Source organism: Pocillopora damicornis, chromosome 8 (genome assembly GCF_964200805.1).
Source record: "Pocillopora damicornis chromosome 8, jaPocDami1.2, whole genome shotgun sequence".
Classification (NCBI taxonomy): domain Eukaryota; kingdom Metazoa; phylum Cnidaria; class Anthozoa; order Scleractinia; family Pocilloporidae; genus Pocillopora; species Pocillopora damicornis.
The window spans coordinates 4,479,365-4,503,737 of NC_142677.1; the positions used below are offsets into that span (position 1 = coordinate 4,479,365).

The following is a 24,373-nucleotide window of genomic DNA, read 5'->3' on the forward strand; positions in this document are numbered from 1 at the left end:
ATGAGTTTGTTTTTTATTTTTTAAATCAACATCAATCTAATGGAGGAAACCACTAAATCTGGTCAAAATCAACTAAATAATAATTCAATACTAGTTAGTCTGTACAATTTTTCATAACTGAGCATTGACCATAGTATTCATACAGTCAACTCTTCATTAAACATTGATGTCCTTCCTTCCATTCAGTTGTCATAGGGGAAATTTTATTTACAAATTTCATTCCTTTTTTTTAAATGAATGATTTACTAGTATGTTTTCTTTCCTCAAATTTTTCAGTGCAAGATTCCATTCTCTCCTCTCAACAATGCTGTTATTATCATGGGGAAAATTTTACATTCCTAATGAATAAAAAATATGCTAATTTGTACTGTTCAGTTTTCTTTCATTACATGACAGGTAATAATATTGTCAGTGTGCAACATTAATTCCTGATTAGTGCAAATTACTACAAAACTAAACAAGAATTGGATATATAATTGTACTCCTTTTGTGTTTGTGGTATGATTAAATCTAGAATGAATATTCAAATTGGTTTCTTCAGTGAAATGAGAATTTGTTTGCTTATTTTTGAGCAATGAAACATTTTGATGTGAAGTGACCTCAAATATTTGTTTTCAATTGAAGGTGGAACAAATTGATTTTGCTATCACAGTTGTGTCTGTCTACTTGGTCCACTTGCATCAAAATTGCGTTTAAGCCTGTCAGGATCTCTGGATGCCATATTAGAAAAATCTCTGAATACATCATTGAATGTAACATCACCTGAAACAAAAAAATGACAGCAGTTAGTCCTTTAATCCATGACAGTGACAAGGTTCTAATTTCTCTTTACAATTTATCCCTTAAATCAAATGTTCAAGTCACGAGAATCAAGGAAATGATCAGCAACTAACAAAGCTCTTCATGGTTTTACAAATTCTCCTTGTTAGACCCTTTACACCCCTTTGAGTGATTGATGAGTAATTTCCCTCTGCAACTAATTATAATCATGGATAAGTAGAGTAATATTTTTTATCATACTGCTTGCCCAGAAATATCCAGGGATAGTGGACTTTTGTTGTAGACAAACATGATGAACAATGCCGTGGTTGGATTGCATTGCTTGCCACTCCTTAAATTCACTGATAATTAAAACAAAAACAACGACAAAGAAAACAAATCAGAAAGAAATAGATGGAGTACTCTTTAAAAGATCTTACCCTGGGCAATCTCATTATCTTCTCTCATTTCTTCATTTAGTCTTGCCAGTCTCAACCTATAACACAATTTAATTTTTCACTGTCTAGTAAATGTTGACAAGTTAGAAATGGACCAAAAGTAGCTATATGTTTACCATAATAGATACCAAAACCAGACCCTGTGAGCAGGGTAACTGGGATACCTGGATGGTACTGGATCCGTGGAATCAAGTGTAGTGATACTACGCGTGTCGGACTAGTATACTGAAAAAGTGAGCTCAAGTCTGGCCAAGGGCATACACCTGTCTCAAAACATAGGCATGCTATGCATGCAAGAGTTATTTTTTCTAGGGTGGGTGGATTACTTGAAATATTGTAAGTAGTCTACATTCTTACAAAAGGAAAGAAGATTATTAACGCGGGAAAGAATGAAAATGTCGAATTACCTCACACACAGGTATTTTGTGGTAGATTGTGTGTTGTGCGAATAAATGTAACCAAAAATAAACTGTATTTGTGCCACGGATACCTGTTAGTACAACATGTAGACAGCAGACTGCAGACCGGATACAAAATATAGACTGCAGAGTGGGTACAAAATGCAGACTAAGAATCTGAAGAGTTTTTACGTCTGGTATATAATAAGATGTCATCTTACAGCTTACCGAGCGTCACGCAATCGCTTTTCCGCGATCAGCCTTCACGATTATTTGCACTATTGTGAAAAATTCCTGGCCCATTTCTTGATGAAAATCGATCGTAATATAATTTCAAGCCTTCAATATACTCTTCTTACTTTGCGCGCGAGTTGGTTTGTGTGATGTCTGTACAGATTTTACCAATGTAATAAAAGTAGATGACGTGAATAACAGTGATGGTAAAGCAAGCTTAAAACGGCAGAAATCACCAGAAACTTCAACGGATACACAGTTCGCGATTCAATCCGGTCCAAAATTACCACTCAATAACATCTTTTAGTGTGGATTGGCGGCGAACAATACGACTTGTGTATGCGTCTGTAAGTATTTCGAGCGTTTGCGCTATAATGCTTCAGGTGATCGTAATCAGAACACGTTGAAATACAAAACGATCGACAAAAGAGTTTTCTAAGCAAAAATCTCGTGTTCGTCATGTGACCCGGACCTGTCTGTGCATGACAACGTCAATCATTATCAAGATAACACGTGATCAGCATGTGAACACCTTCACCCTCATTGGATCACAGTTAGTTGTCATGGTGTTGAGGGCGCAATGACTACTGGGTACTATTGCGCAATTTTTCCATTTTGTGGCGGAGGAAAAAAAAAAACTAGACCCTGTGAGCAGGGTAACTGGGATACCTGGATGGTACTGGATCCTTGGAATCAAGCGTAGTGATACTACGGGTGTCGGATTAGTATACTGAAATAGTGCGCTCAAGTCTGGCCAAGGGTATACACCTATTTCAAAACATAGGCATGCTATGCGTGCAAGAATTCCTTTTTTGAAGGGTGGGTGGATTACTTGAAACATTGTGAGTGATGTCTACATTCTTACAAAAGGAGAGAAGAATATTTATGTGGGAAAGAACGAAAATGTCGAATTACCTCACTCACAGGTATTTTGTGGTAGATTATGTGCGTTTTGCAATAAATGTAACCAAAAATAAACTGTATTGGTGCCACGGATACCTGTTAGTACAAAATGCAGACAGCAGACCGGATACAAAATATAGACTGCAGACTGCAGAGTGAGTACAAAATGCAGACTAAGAATCTGAAGAGTTTTTACGTCTGGTATATAATAACATGCCATCTTACAGCTTACCGAGCGTCACGCAATCGCTTTTCTGCAATCCGCCTTCACGATTATTTGCACTATTGTGGAATATTCCTGGCCCATTTCTCGATGAAAATCGATCGCAATATTATTTCAAGCCTTTAATACAGTCTTCTTACTTTGCGCGCGAGTTGGTTGGTGTGATGTCTGTACAGATTTTATCAACGTAATAAAAGTAGATGATGTGAACAACAGTGATGGTAAAGCAAGCTTAAAACGGCAGAAATCGCCAGAAAATACAACGGATACACAGGGTATGAGTAAGTTTTATTGATTTTACGAGAAAAATGTTCATATTTCGAAATATGTATCGTTGTAAATCGACCATACTTCGTTCCCTGTACTATTCCTTATAACGTGCAGTTCCTCTCGTAACTTAACACCGAGTCACACAACGCGTGACGCGTTCATGAATTAATCGTTGGCTTTTTCTCGAAACGTGAGCTTGGGCCGCTTGTGACAAGACAATTGCGTAAACAATATTTAACATAACAACATTATACACAAAAAAACACAGGGTTTTGGATCACGTATTTATTAAAAAAGAATATCCATACAACTACAATGAAAACGAACATAAGATTCACCTTTCTGATCGTGAAATTAATACCATTCGTACTGTTATCGTAGCTGCGTTCCTTGCCATCAAGTGAATCCAACATGTCGTCTTTCTTCACAAGCAGTTTGCATCCCATATAGTTATGTTCTTCAGTCTCACGGTAGTAGCGTTGTTCAATAGATTGCATAGAGTATATGCAGTTTGGTTTCAGATTTCAGATTTTGCTTTTTACAACAAGTGAACGTTTTTCAACTAAGACATTGGCATACTTAGCATACAAGGCATTCAAGGCTTTAATGGCTTTCAAGCGTTCGCGACTCAATCCGTTCCAAAATTACCGCTCAATAACATCTTTCAGTGTGGATTAGCCGCGATTAATACGACTTGTATATGCGTCTGTAAGTATTTTGCGCGTTTGCGCTATAATGCTCCAGGAAATCGCAATCCAAATACGTTGAAATACAAAACAACTGACCAAAGAGTTTTATAACCAAAACTCGTGTTCGTCATGTGACCCCGGGCCCTGTCTGTGCATGACAACGTCAATCATCATCAAGATAACACGCGTGATCAGCATGTGAACACCTCATTGGATCACAGTTAGTTGTCATGGTGTTGAGGGATAACACGCGTGATCAGTATGTGAACGCCTCATTGGATCGCAGTTAGTTGTCATGGTGTTGAGGGCCCAATGACCTCTGGGTACTATTGCGCAATTTTTCCATTTTGTGGCGGAGGAAAAAAAAAAAAAAAAAAAAAAAAAAGACGACAAAAAAACAAAGGCATTTTATGACTGGGCTACCACAGGTATCCCAGTAAAAAAAAACTAGACCCTGTGAGCAGGGTAACTGGGATACCTGGATGGTACTGGATCCTTGGAATCAAGTGTAGTGATACTACGGGTGTCGGACTAGTATACTGAAATAGTGCGCTCAAGTCTGGCCAAGGGCATACACCTATTTCAAAACATAGGCATGGTATGCATGCAAGAGTTACTTTTTTGTAGGGTGGGTGGATTACTTGAAACATTGTGAGTGATGTCTACATTCTTACGAAAGGAGAGAAGAATATTAATGTGGGAAAGAACGAAAATGTCAAATTACCTCACTCACAGGTATTTTGTGGTAGATTACGTGTGTTTTGCGAATAAATGTAACCAAAAATAAACTGTATTGGTGTCACAGATACTTGTTAGTACAAAATGCAGACAGCAGACTGCAGACCGGATACAAAATATAGACTGCAGACTGCAGAGTGGGCACAAAATGCAGACTAAGAATCTGAAGAGTTTTTACGTCAGGTATATAATAACATGTCATCTTACAGCTTACCGAGCGTCACGCAATCGCTTTTCTGCGATCCGCCTTCACGATTATTTGCAGTATTGATGAATATTCCTGGCCCATTTCTTGATGAAAATCGATCGCAATATTATTTCAAGCCTTCAATATAGTCTTATTACTTTGCTCGCGAGTTGGTTGGTGTGATGTCTGTACAGATTTTATCAACGTAATAAAAGTAGATGATGTGAACAACAGTGATGGTAAAGCAAGATTAAAACGGCAGAAATAGCCAGAAAATACAACGGATACACAGGGTATGAGTAATTTTTATTGACTTTACGAGAAAAATGTTCATATTTCGAAATATCTATCGTTGTAAATCGACCATACTTCGTTCCCTGTACTATTCCTTATAACGTGCAGTTCCTCTCGTAACTTAACACCGAGTCACACAACGCGTGACGTGTTCATAAATTAATCGTTGGCTTTTTCTCGAGACGTGAGCTTGGGCCGCTTGTGACAAGACAATTGCGTAAACAATATTTAACATAACAACATTATACACAAAAAAACACAGGGTTTTGGATCACGTATTTATTAAAAAAGAATATCCATACAACTACAATGAAAACAAACGTAAGATTCACCTTTCTGATCGTGAAATTAATACCATTCGTACTGTTATCGTAGCTACGTTCCTTGCCATCAAGTGAATCCAACATGTCGTCTTTCTTCACAAGCAGTTTGCATCCCTTATAGCTATGTTCTTCAGTCTCACGGTAGTAGCGTTGTTCAATAGATTGCATAGAGTATACGCAGTTTGGTTTCAGATTTCAGATTTTGCTTTTTACAACAAGTGAACATTTTTCAGCTAAGACATTGGCATACTTAGCATACAAGGCATTCAAGGCTTTCATGGCTTTCAAGCGTTCGCGACTCAATCCGTTCCAAAATTACCGCTCAATAACATCTTTCAGTGTAGATTAGCCGCGATTAATACGACTTGTATATGCGTCTGTAAGTATTTTACGCGTTTGCGCTATAATGCTCCAGGAGATCGCAATCCAAATACGTTGAAATACAAAACAACTGACCTAAGAGTTTTATAAGCAAAATCTCGTGTTTGTCATGTGACCCGGCCCTGTCTGTGCATGACAACGTCAATCATCATCAAGATAACACGCGTGATCAGCATGTGAACACCTCATTGGATCACAGTTAGTTGTCATGGAGTTGAAGGATAACACGCGTGATCAGTATGTGAACACCTCATTGGATCACAGTTAGTTGTCATGGTATTGAGGGCCCAATGACCTCTGGGTACTATTGCGCAATTTTTCCATTTTGTGGCGGAGGAAAAAAAAAAAAAACTAGACCCTGTAAGCAGGATAACTGGGATACCTGGATGGTACTGGATCCTTGGAATCAAGTGTAGCGATACTACGGGTATCGGACTAGTATACTGAAGTAGCGCGCTCAAGTCTGGCCAAGGGCATACACCTATTTCAAAACATAGGCATGCTATGCATGCAAGAGTTACTTTTTAGTAGGGTGGGTGGATTACTTAAAACATTGTGAGTGATGTCTACATTCTTACCAAAGGAGAGAAGAATATTAATGTGGGAAAGAACGAAAATGTCGAATTACCTCACTCACAGGTATTTTGTGGTAGATTATGTGTGTTTTGCGAATAAATTATAACCAAAAATAAACTGTATTGGTGCCACGGATACCTGTTACTACAAAATGCAGACAGCAGACTGCAGACCGGATACAAAATATAGACTGCAGACTGCAGAGTGGATACAAAATGCAGACTAAGAACCTGAAGAGTTTTTACGTCTGGTATATAATAACATGTCATCTTACAGCTTACCGAGCGTCACGCAATCGCTTTTCTGCGATCCGCCTTCACGATTATTTGCACTATTGTGGAATATTCCTGGCCCATTTCTTGATGAAAATCGATCGCAATATTATTTCAAGCCTTCAATATAGTCTTCTTACTTTGTGCGCGAGTTGGTTGGTGTGATGTCTGTACAGATTTTACCAACGTAATTAAAGTAGATGACGTAAATAACAGTGATGGTAAAGCAAGCTTAAAACGGCAGAAATCGTCAGAAAATACAACGGATCCACAGGGTATGAGTAAGTTTTATTGATTTTACGAGAAAAATGTTCATATTTCGAAATATGTATCGTTGTAAATCGACCATACTTCGTTCCCTATACTATTCCTTATAACGTGCAGTTCCTCTCGTAACTTAACACCGAGTCACACAACGCGTGACGCGTTCATCTTTTTCTCGAGACGTGAGCTTGCGCTGCCTGTGACGAGACAATTGCGTAAACAGTATTTAACATAATAACATTATACACAAAAAACACAGGGTTTTGGATCACGTATTTATTAGAAAAGAATATCCATGCAACTACAATGAAAACAAACATAAGATTCACCTTTCTGATCGTGAAATTAATACCATTCGTACTGTTATCGTAGCTACGTTCCTTGCCATCAAGTGAATCCAACATGTCGTCTTTCTTCACAAGCAGTTTGCACCCATTATAGTTATGTTCTTCAGTCTCACGGTAGTAGTGCTGTTCAATAGATTGCATAGAGTATATGCAGTTTGGTTTCAGATTTCATATTTTGCTTTTTACAACAAGTGGACGTTTTTCAACTAAGACATTGGCATACTTAGCCTACAAGGCATTCAAGGCTTTCATGGCTTTCAAGCGTTCGCGACTCAATCCGTTCCAAAATTACCGCTCAATAACATCTTTCAGTGTGGATTAGCCGCGATTAATACGACTTGTATATGCGTCTGTAAGTATTTTGCGCGTTTGCGCCATAATGCTTCAGGAGATCGCAATCCAAATACGCTGAATTACAAAAGAACTGACCAAAGATTTTTATAAGCAAAATCTCGTGACTCGTCATGTGACCCGGCCCTGTCCTTGCATGACAACGTCAATCATTATCAAGATAACACGCGTGATCAGCATGTGAACACCTTCATTGGATCACAGTTAGTTGTCATGGTGTTGAGAGATAACACGCGTGATCAGCATGTGAACACCTTCATTGGATCACAGTTAGTTGTCATGGTGTTGAGGGATAACACGCGTGATCAGCATGTGAACACCTCATTGGATCACAGTTAGTTCTCATGGTGTTGAGGGCCCAATGACCACTGGGTACTATTGCGCAATTTTTCCATTTTGTGGCGGAGGAAAAAAAAAAAACTAGACCCTGTGAGCAGGGTAACTGGGATACCTGGATGATACTGGATCCTTGGAATCAAGTGTAGTGATACTACGGGTGTCGGACTAGTACACTGAAATAGTGAGCTCAAGTCTGGCCAAGGGCATACACCTATTTCAAAACATAGGCATGCTATGCGTGCAAGAGTTCCTTTTTTGTAGGGTGGGTGGATTACTTGAAACATTGTGAGTGATGTCTACATTCTTACAAAAGGAGAGAAGAATATTAATGTGGAAAAGAACAAAAATGTCGAATTACCTCACTTACAGGTATTTTGTGGTAGATTATGTGTGTTTTGCGAATAAATGTAACTAAAAATAAACTGTATTGGTGCCACGAATACCTATTAGTACAAAATGCAGACAGCAGACTGCAGACCGGATACAAAATATAGACTGCAGACTGTAGAGTGGGTACAAAATGCAGACTAAGAATCTGAAGAGTTTTTACGTCTGGTATATAATAACATGCCATCTTACAGCTTACCGAGCGTCACGCAATCGCTTTTCTGCAATCCGCCTTAACGATTATTTGCACTATTGTGGAATATTCCTGGCCCATTTCTTGATGAAAATCGATCGCAATATTATTTCAAGCCTTCAATATAGTCGTCTTACTTTGCGCGCGAGTTGGTTGATGTGATGTCTGTACAGATTTTATCAACGTAATAAAAGTAGATGATGTGAACAACAGTTATGGTAAAGCAAGCTTAAAACGGCAGAAATTGCTAGAAAATACAACGGATACACAGGGTATGAGTAAGTTATATTGATTTTACGAGAGAAATGTTCATATTTTGAAATATGTATCGTTGTAAATCGGCCATACTTCGTTCCCTGTACTATTCCTTATAACGTACAGTTCTTCTCGTAACTTAACACCAAGTCACACAACGCGTGACGCGTTCATGAATTAATCGTTAACGCGTTGGCTTTTTCTCGAGACGTGAGCTTGGGCCGCTTGTGACAAGACAATTGCGTAAACAATATTTAACATAACAACATTATACACAAAAAAACACAGGGTTTTGGATCACGTATTTATTAAAAAGAATATCCATACAACTACAATGAAAACAAACATAAGATTCACCTTTCTGATCGTGAAATTCGTACTGTTATGGTAGCTACGTTCCTTGCCATCAAGTGAATCCAACATGTCGTCTTTCTTCACAAGCAATTTGCATCCCATATAGTTATGTTCTTCAGTGTCACGGTAGTAGCGTTGTTCAATAGATTGCATAGAGTATATGCAGTTTGGTTTCAGATTTCAGATTTTGCTTTTTACAACAAGTGAACGTTTTTCAACGAAGACATTGGCATACTTAGCATACAAGGCATTCAAGGCTTTCATAGCTTTCAAGCGTTAGCGACTCAATCCGTTCCAAAATTACCGCTCAATAACATCTTTCAGTGTGGATTAGCCGCGATTACTACGACTTGTATATGCGTCTGTAAGTATTTTGCGCGTTTGCGCTATAATGCTCCAGGAGACCGCAATATAAATACGTTGCAATACAAGACAACTGACCAAAGAGTTTTATAAGCAAAATCTCGTGTTCGTCATGTGACCCGGCCCTGTCTGTGCATGACAACGTCAATCATCATCAAGATAACATGCGTGATGAGCATGTGAACACCTCATTGGATCACAGTTAGTTGTCATGGTGTTGAGGGCCCAATGACCTCTGGGTACTATTGCGCAATTTTTCCATTTTGTGGCGGAGGAAAAAAAAAAAAACTAGACCCTGTGAGCAGGGTAACTGGGATACCTGGATGGTACTGGATTCTTGGAATCAAGTGTAGTGATACTACGGGTGTCGGACTAGTATACTGCAATAGTGCGCTCAAGTCTGGCCAAGAGCATACACCTATTTCAAAACATAGGCATGCTATGCATGCAAGAGTTACTTTTTTGTAGGGTGGGTTGATTACTTGAAACATTTTGAGTGATGTCTACATTCTTACAAAAGGAGAGAAGAATATTAATGTGGGAAAGAACAAAAATGTCGAATTACCTCACTTACAGGTATTTTGTGGTAGATTATGTGTGTTTTGCGAATAAATGTAACCAAAAATAAACTGTATTGGTGCCACGGATACCTATTAGTACAAAATACAGACAGCAGACTGCAGACCGGATACAAAATATAGACTGCAAACTGCAGAGTGGCTACAAAATGCAGACTAAGAATCTGAAGAGTTTTTACGTCTGGTATATAATAACATGTCATCTTACAGCTTACCGAGCGTCGCGCAATCGCTTTTCTGCAATCCGCCTTCACGATTATTTGCACTATTGTGGAATATTCCTTGCCCATTTCCTGATGAAAATCGATCGCAATATTATTTCAAGCCTTCAATATAGTCTTATTACTTTGCGCGCGAGTTGGTTGGTGTGATGTTTGTACAGATTTTATCAACGTAATAAAAGTAGATGATGTGAATAACAGTGATGGTAAAGCAAGCTTAAAACGGCATAAATCTCCAGAAATTACAACGGATACAGAGGGTATGAGTAAGTTTTATTGATTTTACGAGAAAAATGTTCATATTTCGAAATATGTATCGTTGTAAATCGACCATACTTCGTTCCCTGTACTATTCCTTATAACGTGCAGTTCCTCTCGTAACTTAACACCGAGTCACACAACGCGTGACGCGTTCATGAATTAATCGTTGGCTTTTTCTCGAGACGTGAGCTTGGGCCGCTTGTGACAAGACAATTGCGTAAACAATATTTAACATAACAACATTATACACAAAAAAACACAGGGTTTTGGATCACGTATTTATTAAAAAAGAATATCCATACAACTACAATGAAAACAAACGTAAGATTCACCTTTCTGATCGTGAAATTAATACCATTCGTACTGTTATCGTAGCTACGTTCCTTGCCATCAAGTGAATCCAACATGTCGTCTTTCTTCACAAGCAGTTTGCATCCCATATAGTTATGTTCTTCAGTCTCGCGGTAGTAGCGTTGTTCAATAGATTGCATAGAGTATATGCAGTTTGGTTTCAGATTTCAGATTTTGCTTTTTACAACAAGTGAACGTTTTTCAACTAAGACATTGGCATACTTAGCATACAAGGCATTCAAGGCCATCATGGCTTTCAAGCGTTCGCGACTCAATCCGTTCCAAAATTACCGCTCAATAACATCTTTCAGTGTGGATTAGCCGCGATTAATACGACTTGTATATGCGTCTGTAAGTATTTTGCGCGTTTGCGCTATAATGCTCCAGGAGATCGCAATCCAAATACGTTGAAATGCAAAACAACTGACTAAAGAGTTTCATGAGCAAAATCTCGTGTTCGTCATGTGACCCGGCCCTGTCTGTGCATGACAACGTCAATCATCATCAAGATAACACGCGTGATCAGCATGTGAACACCTCATTGGATCACAGTTAGTTGTCATGGTGTCGAGGGATAACACGCGTGATCAGTATGTGAACACCTCATTGGATCACAGTTAGTTGTCATGGTGTTGAGGGCCCAATGACCTCTGGGTACTATTGCGCAATTTTTCCATTTTGTGGCGGAGGAAAAAAAAAAAAAACGACAAAAAAACAAAGGCATTTTATGACTGGGCTACCACAGGTATCCCAGTAAAAAAAAAGACAAAAAAACAAAGGCATTTTATGACTGGGCTACCACAGGTATCCCAGTAACTAGACCCTGTGAGCAGGGTAACTGGGATACCTGGATGGTACTGGATCCTTGGAATCAAGTGTAGTGATACTACGGGTGTCGGACTAGTATACTGAAATAGTGCGCTCAAGTCTGGCCAAGGGCATAGACTTATTTCAAAACATAGGCATGGTATGCATGCAAGAGTTACTTTTTTGTAGGGTGGGTGGATTACTTGAAACATTGTGAGTGATGTCTACATTCTTACAAAAGGAGAGAAGAATATTAATGTGGGAAAGAACGAAAATTTCAAATTACCTCACTCACAGGTATTTTGTGGTAGATTACGTGTGTTCCAAGAACGCAGGTTGAATGCCTTTCACATGCGCTGCCTTAGACGACTCCTTGGCATCACCTGGCAAGACCGCATCACAAATGCAGAGGTCCTATCACGGGCAGGTCTACCCAGCATGTATGCCATGCTGACCCAGAGGCGACTGCGCTGGCTCGGCCATGTATGCAGAATGGATGATGGACGCATCCCAAAGGACATCATGTACGGTGAGCTCGCCACAGGGACGCGGCCAACAGGACGACCAACTCTGCGCTACAAGGATGTCTGCAAGCGTGACTTGAAGACCTGCAGCATCAGCCCTGGAAACCTTGAGTCAGCAACAGCCGACCGTACACTCTGGCGATCGACTGTCAAGGTCGGCGTCAAACAAGCCGAGTTGAAGAGGGAGAGCCAGTGGGAGGTGAAGAGGACTCACAGGCGACAGAGGCTCCAGTCTGCCCCCATTCAACCAACCCCCACAAATGACTTTACCTGCACAAAATGCCAGCGGGTCTGCGGCTCCCGTATTGGGCTTCACAGCCACAGCCGGCGGTGCAGCTTGAAGTGATTCTACTTCTTAGGTGCAGATTTCCATTGTCTTCCGAGACAGACGGTTGCCAACACGTGTGTTCTGCGAATAAATGTAACCAAAAATAAACTGTATTGGTGTCACAGATACCTGTTAGTACAAAATGCAGACAGCAGACTGCAGACAGACTGCAAATTTATAGAGATTTGTATGGAGCCGCCATGCTGGTGCCCACCTAGATGGGCACCAACATGGCGGCCGGAAACCAGCAGAAACATCTGTCACTGAGTTTTGCTACAAAAGCGTGAATTTATCTCTCTAAGAACTCATAAACGTAACAATAATACTTTATTCTAATACAAGAACTGTTCAGATAGCTGAATTTCCCTAAATAAGTCACCTTTTAAACCAACATAACAGCTCTCTCGCTCGTCATGTAAAGGCCACGTCACGCAAAAGCTTAGAAATTCAAGAGTAGTCTATCACTAAACCAAGAACCCATTTGGAGTGAAAATTTGTCTCAATATTAGTTTTTAGCTGCTCTAATACATCATGAAAGTAAAATCTCAGGAGGATCAATAGTTCTGAAGTCTGAAATTTAATGACGTCACGTGAAAACCAGCAATAGATTGCATAGAGTATATGCAGTTTGGTTTCAGATTTCAGATTTTGCTTTTTACAACAAGTGAACATTTTTCAACTAAGACATTGGCATACTTAGCATACAAGGCATTCAAGGCTTTCATGGCTTTCAAGCGTTCGCGACTCAATCCGTTCCAAAATTACCGCTCAATAACATCTTTCAGTGTGGATTAGCCGCGATTAATACGACTTGTATATGCGTCTGTAAGTATTTTGCGCGTTTGTGCTATAATGCTCCAGAAGATCGCAATCCAAATACGTTGAAATACAAAACAACTGACCTAAGAGTTTTATAAGCAAAATCTCGTGTTTGTCATGTGACCCGGCCCTGTCTGTGCATGACAACGTCAATCATCATCAAGTTAACACGCGTGATCAGCATGTGAACACCTCATTGGATCACAGTTAGTTGTCATGGAGTTGAGGGATAACACGCGTGATCAGTATGTTAACACCTCATTGGATCACAGTTAGTTGTCATGGTATTGAGGGCCCAATGACCTCTGGGTACTATTGCGCAATTTTTCCATTTTGTGGCGGAGGAAAAAAAAAAAAAAGACAAAAAAACAAAGGCATTTTATGACTGGGCTACCACAGGTATCCCAGTAACTAGACCCTGTGAGCAGGGTAACTGGGATACCTGGATGGTACTGGATCCTTGGAATCAAGCGTAGTGATACTACGGGTGTCGGATTAGTATACTGAAATAGTGCGCTCAAGTCTGGCCAAGGGTATACACCTATTTCAAAACATAGGCAAGCTATGCGTGCAAGAGTTCCTTTTTTGAAGGGTGGGTGGATTACTTGAAACATTGTGAGTGATGTCTACATTCTTACAAAAGGAGAGAAGAATATTTATGTGAGAAAGAACGAAAATGTCGAATTACCTCACTCACAGGTATTTTGTGGTAGATTATGTGTGTTTTGCAATAAATGTAACCAAAAATAAACTGTATTGGTGCCACGGATACCTGTTAGTACAAAATGCAGACAGCAGACCGGATACAAAATATAGACTGCAGACTGCAGAGTGGGTACAAAATGCAGACTAAGAATCTGAAGAGTTTTAACGTCTGGTATATAATAACATGCCATCTTACAGCTTACCGAGCGTCACGCAATCGCTTTTCTGCAATCCGCCTTCACGATTATTTGCACTATTGTGGAATATTCCTGGCCCATTTCTTGATGAAAATCGATCGCAATATTATTTCAAGCCTTTAATACAGTCTTCTTACTTTGCGCGCGAGTTGGTTGGTGTGATGTCTGTACAGATTTTATCAACGTAATAAAAGTAGATGATGTGAACAACAGTGATGGTAAAGCAAGCTTAAAACGGCAGAAATCGCCAGAAAAGACAACGGATACACAGGGTATGAGTAAGTTTTATTGATTTTACGAGAAAAATGTTCATATTTCGAAATATGTATCGTTGTAAATCGACCGTACTTCGTTCCCTGTACTATTCCTTATAACGTGCAGTTCCTCTCGTAACTTAACACCGAGTCACACAACGCGTGACGCGTTCATGAATTAATCGTTGGCTTTTTCTCGAAACGTGAGCTTGGGCCGCTTGTGACAAGACAATTGCGTAAACAATATTTAACATAACAACATTATACACAAAAAAACACAGGGTTTTGGATCACGTATTTATTAAAAAAGAATATCCATACAACTACAATGAAAACGAACATAAGATTCACCTTTCTGATCGTGAAATTAATACCATTCGTACTGTTATCGTAGCTACGTTCCTAGCCATCAAGTGAATCCAACATGTCGTCTTTCTTCACAAGCAGTTTGCATCCCATATAGATATGTTCTTCAGTCTCACGGTAGTGGCGTTGTTCAATAGATTGCATAGAGTATATGCAGTTTGGTTTCAGATTTCAGATTTTGCTTTTTACAACAAGTGAACGTTTTTCAACTAAGACATTGGCATACTTAGCATACAAGGCATTCAAGGCTTTAATGGCTTTCAAGCGTTCGCGACTCAATCCGTTCCGAAATTACCGCTCAATAACATCTTTCAGTGTGGATTAGCCGCGATTAATACGACTTGTATATGCGTCTGTAAGTATTTTGCGCGTTTGCGCTATAATGCTCCAGGAAATCGCAATCCAAATACGTTGAAATACAAAACTGACCTAAGAGTTTTATAAGCAAAACTCGTGTTTGTCATGTGACCCCGGGCCCTGTCTGTGCATGACAACGTCAATCATCATCAAGATAACACGCGTGATCAGCATGTGAACACCTCATTGGATCACAGTTAGTTGTCATGGTGTTGAGGGATAACACGCGTGATCAGTATGTGAACACCTCATTGGATCGCAGTTAGTTGTCATGGTCTTGAGGACCCAATGACCTCTGGGTACTATTGCGCAATTTTTCCATTTTGTGGCGGAGGGAAAAAAAAAAAAAAAAAAAAAAAAAAAAGAGACGACAAAAAAACAAAGGCATTTTATGACTGGGCTACCACAGGTATCCCAGTAACTAGACCCTGTGAGCAGGGTAACTGGGATACCTGGATGGTACTGGATCCTTGGAATCAAGTGTAGTGATACTACGGGTGTCGGATTAGTATACTGAAATAGTGAGCTCAAGTCTGGCTAAGGGCATACACCTATTTCAAAACATGGGCATGCTATGCATGCAAGAGTTATTTTTTGTAGGGTGGGTGGATTACTGGTGGTCAACATTCTTACAAAAGGACAGAAGAGTATTAACGTGGAAAAGAACGAAAATGTCGAATTACCTCACACACAGGTATTTTGTGGTAGATTATGTGTGTTCTGCGAATAAATGTAACCAAAAATAAACTGTATTAGTGCCACAGATACCTGTTAGTACAAAATGCAGTCAGCAGACCGGATACAAAATATAAACTGGAGACTGCAGAGTGGGTACAAAATGCAGACTGAGAATCTGAAGAGTTTTTACGTCTGGTAAATAATAACATGTCATCTTACAGCTTACCGAGCGTCAGGCAATCGCTTTTCCTCGATCAGCCTTCACGATTATTTGCACTATTGTGGAAAATTCCTGGCCCATTTCTTGATAAAAATCGATCGTAATATAATTTCAAGCCTTCAATATACTCTTCTTACTTTGTGCGCGAGTTGGTTTGTGTGATGTCTCTACAGATTTTATCAACGTAACAAAAGTAGATGATGTGAATAAGTGATGGTAAAGCAAGCTTAAAACAGCAGAAATCACCAGAAACTACAACGGATACACAGTTCGCGACTCAATCCGGTCCAAAATTACCGCTCAATAACATCTTTTAGTGTGGATTGGCGGCGAACAATACGACTTGTGTATGCGTCTGTAAGTATTTCGAGCGTTTGCGCTATAATGCTTCAGGTGATCGTAATCAGAACACGTTGAAATACAAAACGACCGACAAAAGAGTTTTCTAAGCAAAAATCTCGTGTTCGTCATGTGACCCGGACCTGTCCGTGCATGACAACGTCAATCATCATCAAGATAACACGTGATCAGCATGTGAACACCTTCACCCTCATTGGATCACAGTTAGTTGTCATGGTGTTGAGGGCGCAATGACCACTGGGTACTATTGCGCAATTTTTCCATTTTGTGGCGGAGGACAAAAAAAAAAACTAGACCCTGTGAGCAGGGTAACTGGGATACCTGGATGGTACTGGATCCGTGGAATCAAGTGTAGTGATACTACGCGTGTCGGACTAGTATACTGAAATAGTGAGCTTAAGTCTGGCCAAGGGCATACACCTGTCTCAAAACATAGGCATGCTATGCATGCAAGAGTTATTTTTTCTAGGGTGGCTGGATTACTTGAAACATTGTAAGTGGTCTACGTTCTTACAAAAGGAAAGAAGATTATTAACGCGGGAAAGAATGAAAATGTCGAATTACCTCACACACAGGTATTTTGTGGTAGATTATGTGTGTTGTACGAATAAATGTAACCAAAAATAAACTGTATTTGTGCCACGGATACCTGTTAATACAAAATGTAGACAGCAGACTGCAGACCGGATACAAAATATAGACTGCAGAGTGGGTAAAATATGCAGACTGAGAATCTGAAGAGTTTTTACGTCTGGTATATAATAACATGTCATCTTACAGCTTACCGAGCGTCACGCAATCGCTTTTCCGCGATCAGCCTTCACGATAATTTGCACAATTGTGGAAAATTCCTGGCCCATTTCTTGATGAAAATCGATCGTAATATTATTTCAAGCCTTCAACATAGTCTTCTTACTTTGCGCGCGAGTTGGTTGGTGTGATGTCTGTACAGATTTTACCAGTGTAATAAAAGTAGATGACGTGAATAATAGTGATGGTAAAGCAAGCTTAAAACGGCAACAATCGCCAGAAACTACAACGGATACACAGAGTATGAGTAAGTTTTATTCATTTTACGAGAAAAATCTTCATATTACGAAATACTTATCGTTGTAAATCGACCATATTTCGTTCCCTATACTATTCCTGATAACGTGTTCAAATTTTCAACGGTTCCTAGAATAACTTACTCTGAGTCACACAACGCGTGACGCGTTCGTGAATTAATCGTTGGCTCTTTCTCGAAAGGTGACCTTGGGTCGCCTGTGACAAGACAATTGCGTAAACAATACTTGACATAATAACATTATACACAAAAAACACGGGATTTTGAATCATGTATTTATTAAAAAAGAATATCCATACAACTACAATGAAAACAAACATAAGATTCACCTTTCTGATCGTGAAATTAATACCATTCGCACTGTTATCGTAGCTACGTTCCCTGGCATCAAGTGAATCCAACATGACGTCTTTCTTCACAAGCAGTTTGCATCCATTTGAATTTTGTTCTTCAGTCTCACGGTTACCGCTCAATAACATCTTTTTGTGTGGATTGGCCGCGAACAATACGACTTGTGTATGCATCTATAAGTATTTTGAGCGTTTGCTCCATAATGCTCCAGATGATCGTAATCAAATTACATTGAAATACAAAACGACTGACAAAATAGTTTTATGGGCAAAAATCTCGTGTTCGTCATGTGACCCGGCCCTGTCCGTGCATTACAACGTCAATCATCATCAAGATAGCACGCGTGATCAGCATGTGAACACCTCATTGGATCACAGTTAGTTGTCATGGTGTTGAGGGCCCAATGACCTCTGGGTACTATTGCGCAATTTTTCCATTTTGTGGCGGAGGAAAAAAAAAAAAAAACGACAAAAAAACAAAGGCATTTTAAGACTGGGCTACCACAGGTATCCCAGTAACTAGACCCTGTGAGCAGGGTAACTGGGATACCTGGATGGTACTGGATCCTTGGAATCAAGTGTAGTGATACTACGGGTGTCGGACTAGTATACTGAAATAGTGCACTCAAGTCTGGCCAAGGGCATACACCTATTTCAAAACATAGGCATGCTATGCATGCAAGAGTTACTTTTTTGTAGGGTGGGTGGATTACTTGAAACATTGTGAGTGATGTCTACATTCTTACGAAAGGAGAGAAGAATATTAATGTGGGAAAGAACGAAAATGTCAAATTACCTCACTCACAGGTATTTTGTGGTAGATTACGTGTGTTCTGCGAATAAATGTAACCAAAAATAAACTGTATTGGTGTCACAGATACCTGTTAGTACAAAATGCAGACAGCAGACTGCAGACCGGATACAAAATATAGACTGCAGACTGCAGAGTGGGTACAAAATGCAGACTAAGAATCTGAAGAGTTTTTACGTCAGGTATATAATAACATGTCATCTTACAGCTTACCGAGCGTCACGCAATCGCTTTTCTGCGATCCGCCTTCACGATTATTTGCAGTATTGATGAATATTCCTGGCCCATTTCTTGATGAAAATCGATCGCAATATTATTTCAAGCCTTCAATATAGTCTTATTACTTTGCGCGCGAGTTGGTTGGTGTGATGTCTGTACAGATTTTATCAACGTAATAAAAGTAGATGATGTGAACAACAGTGATGGTAAAGCAAGATTAAAACGGCAGAAATCGCCAGAAAATAGAACGGATACACAGGGTATGAGTAATTTTTATTGACTTTACGAGAAAAATGTTCATATTTCGAAATATGTATCGTTGTAAATCGACCATACTTCGTTCCCTGTACTATTCCTTATAACGTGCAGTTCCTCTCGTAACTTAACACCGAGTCACACAACGCGTGACGCGTTCATGAATTAATCGTTGGCTTTTTCTCGAGACGTGAGCTTGGGCCGCTTGTGACAAGACAATTGCGTAAACAATATTTAACATAACAACATTATACACAAAAAAACACAGGGTTTTGGATCACGTATTTATTAAAAAAGAATATCCATACAACTACAATGAAAACAAACGTAAGATTCACCTTTCTGATCGTGAAATTAATACCATTCGTACTGTTATCGTAGCTACGTTCCTTGCCATCAAGTGAATCCAACATGTCGTCTTTCTTCACAAGCAGTTTGCATCCCTTATAGCTATGTTCTTCAGTCTCACGGTAGTAGTGTTGTTCTATAACCCTTTTTTAATAATAATATGTTATATGTTATTATTTAAATAAAGTTGTTATATATAAATAGATTGCATAGAGTATATGCAGTTTGGTTTCAGATTTCAGATTTTGCTTTTTACAACAAGTGAACATTTTTCAGCTAAGACATTGGCATACTTAGCATACAAGGCATTCAAGGCTTTCATGGCTTTCAAGCGTTCGCGACTCAATCCGTTCCAAAATTACCGCTCAATAACATCTTTCAGTGTGGATTAGCCGCGATTAATACGACTTGTATATGCGTCTGTAAGTATTTTGCGCGTTTGTGCTATAATGCTCCAGAAGATCGCAATCCAAATACGTTGAAATACAAAACAACTGACCTAAGAGTTTTATAAGCAAAATCTCGTGTTTGTCATGTGACCCGGCCCTGTCTGTGCATGACAACGTCAATCATCATCAAGATAACACGCGTGATCAGCATGTGAACACCTCATTGGATCACAGTTAGTTGTCATGGAGTTGAGGGATAACACGCGTGATCAGTATGTGAACACCTCATTGGATCACAGTTAGTTGTCATGGTATTGAGGGCCCAATGACCTCTGGGTACTATTGCGCAATTTTTCCATTTTGTGGCGGAGGAAAAAAAAAAAAAACTAGACCCTGTGAGCAGGGTAACTGGGATACCTGGATGGTACTGGATCCTTGGAATCAAGTGTAGTGATACTACGGGTGTCGGATTAGTATACTGAAATAGTGAGCTCAAGTCTGGCTAAGGGCACACACCTATTTTAAAACATAGGCATGATATGCATGCAAGAGTTATTTTCTGTAGGGTGGGTGGATTACTTGTGGTCTACATTCTTACAAAAGGAAAGAAGAGTATTAACGTGGAAAAGAACGAAAATGTCGAATTACCTCACACACAGGTATTTAGTGGTAGATTATGTGTGTTGTGCGAATAAATGTAACCAAAAGTAAACTGTATTGGTGCCACAGATACTTGTTAGTACAAAATGCAGACAGCAGACCGGATACAAAATATAGACTGGAGACTGCAGAGTGGGTACAAAATGCAGACTGAGAATCTGAAGAGTTTTTACGTCTGGTAAATAATAATATGTCATCTTACAGCTTACCGAGCGTCACGCAATCGCTTTTCCTCGATCAGCCTTCACGATTATTTGCACTATTGTGGAAAATTCCTGGCCCATTTCTTGATGAAAATCGATCGTAATATAATTTCAAGCCTTCAATATACTCTTCTTATTTTGTGCGCGAGTTGGTTTGTGTGATGTCTGTACAGATTTTACCAACGTAATAAAAGTAGATGATGTGAATAACAGTGATGGTAAAGCAAGCTTAAAACGGCAGAAATCACCAGAAACTACAACGGATACACAGTTCGCGACTCAATCCGGTCCAAAATTACCGCTCAATAACATCTTTTAGTGTGGAGTGGCCGCGAACAATACGACTTGTGTATGCGTCTGTAAGTATTTCGAGCGTTTGCGCTATAACGCTTCAGGTGATCGTAATCCAAACACGTTGAAATACGAAACGACCGACAAAAGAAAATCTCGTGCTCGTCATGTGACCCGGACCTGTCCATGCATGACAACGTCAATCATCATCAAGATAACACGTGATCAGCATGTGAACATCTTCACCCTCATTGGATCACAGTTAGTTGTCATGGTGTTGAGGGCCCAATGAACTCTGGGTACTATTGCGCAATTTTTCCATTTTGTGGCGGAGGAAAAAAAAAAAAAAGACAAAAAAACAAAGGCATTTTATGACTGGGCTACCACAGGTATCCCAGTAAAAAGACAAAAAAACAAAGGCATTTTATGACTGGGCTACCACAGGTATCCCAGTAAAAAAAAAAAAGACAAAAAAAACAAAGGCATTTTATGACTGGGCTACCACAGGTATCCCAGTAAAAATACAAAAAAACAAAGGCATTTTATGACTGGGCTACCACAGGTATCCCAGTAAAAAGACAAAATAACAAAGGCATTTTATGACTGGGCTACCACAGGTATCCCAGTAAAAAAAAAAAGACGACAAAAAAACAAAGGCATTTTATGACTGGGCTACCACAGGTAGCCCAGTAATAACCTGACATCCAAAAAAGATATAAAATTTACAATTCCTAACAATGATTCTTTACCAAAAGAAGACAATGACTAAAGACTGCTGTGTGAATTCCAATTCCAATTTTTTGGGATTCTTTCATTCACCTCTTGAAGGATAAATAAAAAACCAGTTCCTAGGAACAGCATCATAATCAGACAACATCTACTGTTATAAATTGCATTTGTATACTTACAGAGTAACAATATCTGCATTTGTTTGTTTTAGTGCAATTGTAAGAGTGTCCTGAAATTGATCAAAGAAATTGATCAAAGAAACTTTCATGAGCACTGTTTTTAAAGCCACTTGTGACCTTTCATGCAACATCTACTGCATCCTCTGTTTTCCAAGGGAAATTTGGAAGGAAAGTCTAGCAGTTCAGGGGAGGTTGTCTCCAAGGGCTTTTTTCATGCATCACCACATTATGTTCACACTCACCTCTCCATTCTCATCAACATCATGCTGGTTACCTCCTCGCTTCAGGAACAAGAGGATAGGACTGAAAATAAAGGAGCAGTATTAATATAAGTGATGACAGATGATGCCACAGCTGGGTGAACTGTTTTAAGCCCTGGCCACACCACTGTATTGTGTTCTAGAGATAGACACTATGCTAAGGAAAGAACTGGTTGCTAAGAGCTACAGGAACTAGGTTTAAGTACTCACAGTTATGGAACTTTTACTGGAACATGTGGTTGTAAGTCTTAAACTTACCAATATTCATATATTGATAATAACAACTTGAAGCAAGAAAGAAAAAGAAATAAAATGCTTTGCCTTACAGAAACAAGCAAGGTTCTTAATAGACTCACAAAGACTGCAGGAAATAGTGAAGGTCATAACAAACATGGTTCTAAAAAAATAGCCACAGGCCACAAATGATTGTGTTTTCCAATCTCCTAGGTGAGAGAAGTCACATAAAACGACTTTTGATCTGTAAGTTGGCTACCATTTTGAAAACCAGAAAAACCCTAACAATATGAATAATGGGAAAGTCACTTTGCATGGTTTATAAAAGCCCTCATGAAAGGTAATAGAAATAAGTTTACTTTAAAGTTAAAGTTTAAGAACACACAATTATGGAATTTTTACTGAAACATGTGGTTGTAAGTCTTAACCTTACCAATATTCATATACTGATAATAACAACTTGAAGCGAGAAAGAAAAAGAAGTAGAATGCTTTGCTTTACAGACACAAGCAAAGTTCTCTTATACACTCACAATGACTGCAGAGAACATTGAAGGTAAGAGAGAAAATGGTTTTAATAGAATGTTCTTTTTGATCAACTCACCCTGTCTGCCCAAGAAGTGCTGCATGATGAAGAGCACCTCTTCCCCTCGTCTTTCTGGTTTATTTAAGCCGGTAACCATCCCTTGAGGAAGAAAAAAATAATTTCATTACATGATGACCCTTCCCTGAAGGAATTGCAAGTACTCAGCATAGTAGAACACAGTCAACAGAAAGAGTCAAACCTACCCCTAAGACAGACTGGTGAAGTGCTGTTTTTTGTTCATCTTCCTCATTTACTCAATTCACTTTGGCACCTGAAAATTTTCCATAAATACTTTCATGACTTGTACATTTTTGAGGAAAGTGGAAAGTTACACACAGTTTGTATGATTACTGTAAGTATCACTTTCCAGAAATGTCTGTGCAGCCATTAAATAAACAATAAGTGCAGCATGTTCTTGTCTACCTTCTGCAAGTGATGCAGCCATAAGAGGAAGACTCTTCCATTCTGCTGCTTTGAAAAGTAACTGCAACAAAAACCTGCAATTAAAACAAGCCACAAGCAATGTCATGTACCATTAAACTGTTGACCCCTGAGAGTGACCAGCATCTACTTTTTTCTTACAGTATCACCCATGAATCACACATTAAGATCACAAGAATAAAGGACATGATCACCAACTAAAGAGGCACTGAAATGTTAAACAAATTCTCCTTGTCATCATGTCACTAAATGTATAGAGAACAGTATGGAGAATATGCATGCTGATGTTTGAGTGTAAAGGGTGAATAATCACCACTAAGTATCAACTTAATAACTCTCAGGACATTAAAAACAACATAAAATGAAATAACAAATAAATAAATAGATAGTGCAGACCTCTTTATTTGGTAATTAAAGATGCATGCCCTTATGGGATGAACTCTTTTCAACACGGCAATTGCTTTCTCTTTGTCCTCCTTCAGTCTTTTCTCCAGGTCACCATCGCCATTATTCTGCACTCTTTCACAAATGGTTGCCTCCTGAGTCAGACCATCTTCTCTTATAGTTGAATCAAATAAACCAACCCTATCTCTACCCTTGTCAGAAGACATAGCTGCTCCAATGGAGGCTGCCCGTCACCTCTCAATGTCTAGACATGATGTTGATGGTGCACTAGTTCCCGGTCTGTCCTCATCAAGTGAGTCACTGCTAGCAATCTCATCACTGAGAAAATTTGAAGCAACATGTTCTTACTTTTCAGAGTCTTCAC

General features: G+C 39.2%; 2 long non-coding RNA genes and 1 pseudogene across 3 annotated transcripts; 1 reads left to right on the top strand and 2 right to left on the bottom strand.

Moving 5' to 3' along the window:
• Nucleotides 1–24,358, bottom strand: LOC149041056 (arf-GAP with coiled-coil, ANK repeat and PH domain-containing protein 2-like; annotated as a pseudogene). Its single transcript, XR_016189061.1, has 8 exons — nt 24,001–24,358; nt 23,587–23,660; nt 23,367–23,434; nt 23,182–23,262; nt 22,327–22,387; nt 22,085–22,134; nt 1,200–1,255; nt 1–762 (listed from the first exon to the last, which is right to left on the bottom strand). The product of XR_016189061.1 is annotated as an arf-GAP with coiled-coil, ANK repeat and PH domain-containing protein 2-like (transcript).
• LOC149041057 (uncharacterized) lies at nt 6,977–7,423 on the bottom strand. Its single transcript, XR_016189098.1, has 2 exons — nt 7,299–7,423; nt 6,977–7,166 (listed from the first exon to the last, which is right to left on the bottom strand). It is a non-coding gene; the product is annotated as an uncharacterized LOC149041057 (long non-coding RNA).
• LOC149041058 (uncharacterized) lies at nt 11,652–21,657 on the top strand. Its single transcript, XR_016189099.1, has 2 exons — nt 11,652–11,773; nt 21,566–21,657. It is a non-coding gene; the product is annotated as an uncharacterized LOC149041058 (long non-coding RNA).
• Nucleotides 24,359–24,373: the final 15 nt, after the last annotated feature.